The sequence below is a fragment of the Pseudochaenichthys georgianus genome, unplaced genomic scaffold (assembly GCF_902827115.2).
Source record: "Pseudochaenichthys georgianus unplaced genomic scaffold, fPseGeo1.2 scaffold_1329_arrow_ctg1, whole genome shotgun sequence".
In the NCBI taxonomy this organism is placed as follows: domain Eukaryota; kingdom Metazoa; phylum Chordata; class Actinopteri; order Perciformes; family Channichthyidae; genus Pseudochaenichthys; species Pseudochaenichthys georgianus.
The window spans coordinates 5,460-10,372 of NW_027262215.1; the positions used below are offsets into that span (position 1 = coordinate 5,460).

The 4,913-nt window shown below is 41.3% G+C and overlaps 1 long non-coding RNA gene across 1 annotated transcript; it reads left to right on the plus strand.

The window, feature by feature from the left end:
* Positions 1-3,036: 3,036 nt before the first annotated feature.
* LOC117440914 (uncharacterized) lies at positions 3,037-4,240 on the plus strand. Its single transcript, XR_011642780.1, has 2 exons — positions 3,037-3,418; positions 3,664-4,240. It is a non-coding gene; the product is annotated as an uncharacterized lncRNA (long non-coding RNA).
* Positions 4,241-4,913: the final 673 nt, after the last annotated feature.

Consider the following 4,913-nt stretch of genomic DNA (forward strand, 5'->3'; position numbering starts at 1 on the left):
TCCTTGGACTCTTTTCAGTTTATCCTGGTCTCGGGTTTAAGAATTCCTAACATAATGCAACGCTAAAGAAATAAATAAGTGTTGCATCTTTTATTTGGATTTGTTGGACTGTTATCAAGGCCTATTTTATATTGTAATGGAAATTATGATTATCAGAGAATTGAATGCTGTGACGTTATATATAACCGTGGTGTGGTTGGCCCAAGTCCCCTCCGTCTGTTTGTTTGTTTGACCTGTCCTCCAGTGGAATGATTTAGTATTGTGGCAATAGATGTATGATCACAGTTTAGTGCCTTCGTGTTGTGTACTTTTGTTTTATGTTGCGGACTGCCCCACGAGCCACTACTATTGAGTAGGGAGGCGGGTCTTATCATGTGACCACACAGGGGGTGACCAGTGATCATGGCTCTATTGCACTTTGATAGGGTCAGGGGTCAGGTATCTCATGAATAAGCGTATTCCTTGTAACGGCATGAAAGCCCTCTCTTCAGTCTGAGTAGTTGTACTCGGCTGTGGAGACATTGCTCTCTGTATGCTGTGCGCCTCTTTTGAAAAACATGATGAAAGACTCAGGACAACTCTTTGACTAGTTTATTTAGAGAATTTCCACCACAACATGTAGAAAGCTTTTCATTTTATATTGGTTCAACACAAGTCTCACAACATCAACAGAAGCCAAACAAGTCATCACAACAAGTCAATGAGAAGATAATGAGTTAGAGATGTCACTAAAAGTGGCTTGATGGAAAGTTCTGATTCTGTCTGGATCACCTTTTCAAAGCATATCATTTGTAGGAAGAACCAAGAAAAGTTAAACTAACAAAAAAGCTTCAGAAAAGTTTATTTGCACTATCGGAAAACATGATATTAAAATAACCATGCACCAAAAATAAACACATGTTTGTTATAATCAGTGTTGGGACTAACTAGTACTCTAACGCATTACTTTTTAAATTCAGTAACTCAGTTACCGTTACTACATGGTGCGTTACTGCGTTAGTTTTTTTTATATAGTCAACAGCCAGGTGAACAGAGATGAGAACTGTACTTAAGTACTTGAGTAAATGTACTTAAATACTTCCTGTGTCACATGCGGAGACGTTGTGTTGTTTACTAACAAGACTATCATGGCGGCGGCGGAGCTCAAGTCTAGTTTCTCCACCTGGAGATATTCTCACTATTTCACTTTTGTCGAGCACAAAGAAAATAACGTTTTAGTTAAATGTAAGTTGTGTCCTGGCGGGTCAAAGAGCCTATCTACTGCCCAAACCAGTTATTCACATCTCTTAAAACATCTGCAGAAACAACATGCTGGGACGAAGCTAGTAGCTAAGACCACAGAGACTCAGCCGACGCCACTCCACCTCCACCTAAGCAACAGCGGCTGGATTTTAACCGAGGGACTGCTCGCCAGGGGAAAGTCCATAAAGCAATTGCACGGTATGTTGTAGAACACATGCAGGCTATTGCTACAGTGGAGTCACCCGCTTCCAGGGAGCTAGTTAGCATGATAGCATGTCCGGGCGGTACACGGCATATGGGACGGAACACTTTTTCCAACTACCTGGAGAAAGAATATACAAAACTGTAAAGCCAGCTAATATCGATGCTATCCAGATTGCATATAATGCATGTCAAGTTGATCAACAGATTGTATTATTCTCCAACGCAATAACAGAACTGTTATCGGCCGAAAATGGTTAAAAAGGCCCTTTCGGCCGAAAGGGTTTTAGCACCGAAAAAATATCACCGAATGTCAGAACAGGCAACCTAACGTGTTGTTGTGATGACGTAATAAAGACGCGGCGACGCGGCGAGGCAGGGACCATGCTCACGGCTGGCTCACAGTCAACATGTCTGCCGCTTGGAGATACTTCACAATATCAGATAAAGAGTCGCGGATTGCGATTTGCAAAACGTGTTCAGCTGACATTTCTCGAGGGGGTGTAACTTCAAAGACTTTCAGCACTTCGGGATTACTCCATCACCTGAAATCTAAACACCCGGACCAATATACGGAGTATGATGAAATCACCAGCGCACAGAAAAAAAAAGTCCTTCCCAGCACCCCGACTCCTTCTGTGGCGGACCTTTTTGAAAAGATTAAAAAGTTTCCCAGTGATGGTCCTACGGCAAAGGGCATTACTCGGAAGTTAATGGAATGCATCGCCATGGACGATCAACCGTTTTCTGTCGTACAGGACGTTGGATTTCGTAGGCTTATTGAGCATATTGAGCCACGTTATTCCTTGCCTAGCAGACGACACTTAGCAGACGTGTGCTTACTTGAACTGTACAATGTCGTTGCTAATCACATCCATGAGCTCTTGGCTACAGATATTACAGCCATCAGCTTCACGACAGACATATGGAGCTCAGACGTAAGCATCACCAGTATGCTCAGTCTAACTGCACAATGGATCGACAAGGATTTTAAACTGCAAAAGATTCTGCTGCATTCGCAAGAGTTTAGGGGGTCTCATACAGCACAGTCCATCTCGTTGACATTCGCCAATATGTTCGACACATGGCATATCGACCGACCTAAAGTGCACGCAATAGTCACTGATAACGCACGAAATATAACTAAAGCTATAGAAGAATGCAATCTGAGTGGAATACGCTGCATGGCCCACACTCTGCAATTAGCTGTGAACGAGGGAGTGTTGGCTCAACGCAGCGTAAAAGATCTGTTGGCCATAAGCAGAAAGATTGTTGGTCACTTCAAACACTCTCAACTGGCCTATTCTCGCATTGAGCCAATACAAGATGAGCTTGGAGTAACAACAAAACGGTTCCAACAAGATGTGAGTACACGGTGGAACAGTACATATTATATGCTGGAAAGCCTCTTTGCTCAAAAGCGAACCTTGGCTACATACAGCGCAGATCATGATTTCCCCGCATCATTCACTCCAAACCAGTGGATCTTAATGGAGAACATTCTCTCCATTCTTGCCCCATTCGAACAGCTAACTAGAGAGATTAGCTCATCTGACGCATCGGTGGCAGACGTCATCCCTTTAAATGCGGCTCTAAAGCGTCTTCTAAGGAAAGAGGTTGAAACGGACCGTGGAGTAAAAACTATGAAAAGTACACTCTTGGAGTCTGTCAACACACGTTTTGCTGATATCTACTCTGATCCCCTGTACTGTATCGCGACTGTACTTGACCCGCGATATACAGACAATAATTTTGATGCGGGGAAAAAGCAAAGCGCACGAGACATGATCCAGGCTGTGTTGGATAAGGAGAACCCACGAGAGGAGGCTGCTGCGCACAGCACAGGAGACGTGACGCAGACCACAGAAAAAAGGGCTCGTCTGTCTACAGCAGAGGAGGAGGAGGAGAGGGGGCAACCACCCTCGTTGTCTGATATGTTCAACGAGATCATGGAAGAGAATACTACCCCAAATAGGTAGGCTACTCTGTTCTGACTTGGTTACTTACTGTACTATGTGCTACTGAATGTGATATTTATTAGTACTGTATGTGCTGCTATGTAATATGCTCTTAATGTTGTAATTTCTTTTGACATGTCAGATGATTTTATTTGTCTGCCAAGTGATCTGGCATGCGTAAATATACATTTGACTAAATGTTCATTATGCACTGTCCCTATTTTAAATACAATCTTATTCTCTCAAACCTCTCAAATGCCAGGCTGGTGACAAGCTCAACCGCTCAACAGTTAGATGATTATCTCTCAGAAGTACCCATCCCCAGAAGCGAGAACCCTCTTGGATACTGGAGAAACAAACAAGACCGCTTTCCTGACCTGGCCAAGGTGGCACGCAAGTATTTGAGTGCTCCATGCACAAGCACTGACAGCGAGAGACTGTTCAGCGCTGCCTCTCATGTGCTTGATGAGAAGAGGAACAGACTCATGGCTGATAAAGCAGAGAAGCTACTGTTCATTAAAAAGAACCTCCCACGTTTCCTTAATAAGTAGACAAGGCTGGCTTATCATAGGCTTATCATAAGCTTTCATTTGTAAATACTATAGTTACATTCATGTGGATTTATCCAGTTTGCACATTTGTATGCATGCACTTATAGGTGCATTTGTTGTTGTTGTTGTTGACACTATTTTGTTGTAGGCCTACTGGCCTAGATGTTTATGCTGTTTTAAAGCCCCTTGGCTTTGTTCTGAATGCACTTTGTTGTAGTTATTATCCTACAGAGAAAATAAATGTACAAATGTTCAAAAGTGCTGAATAAATGTTTTATGGACCCATAATAGTGATTATTATTTAAGTTATGTTTTGCCATAATCATGTCTATTTCCATAATCAGGTAGCTGAACAACATTGGTAAAAAATGTATACATTATATATATATATTTCTATTAATCATTTTCGGCCTTTCGGCATTCGGTTTTCGGCCAACTGTTTCCTATTTTCGGTATCGGTTTCGGCCAAGAATTTCCCATTCGGTGCACCCCTAATATACAAATCAAATTTAAATTATACAATTATCAAAAGTGCAATATTAACTTTGTCACTAGCTCAAAAACTATGTACACACCATTTTAATGTATTTTAAATGAACAAAGAACAAACATGTGTAAACAGAAAGGGACAAAACACTAACTATAGGAAGGGCAGTCAAGTGTATACATCACAGGTGAAACCACATTTAAATGATCAGAAGTGCAACATTAAGTTTGTCACTAGATATAAAACTATGTACACACATTTTTTAAACACTTTTAAATGAACAGAGCTGTTGTAAAACACTCTGAGAGACAAAGAAACTCCAACACTTGGCAACTGATTAACTTTACTGACTTATTTACAATATTTTCTTATCTGACATGCTAGAAGGGGTATTATATCATATATTGATACATGATATAATATAATAACAATGACATCTAATGAGAGGTATGTGGCTGGTTGAAGTTTTCAACC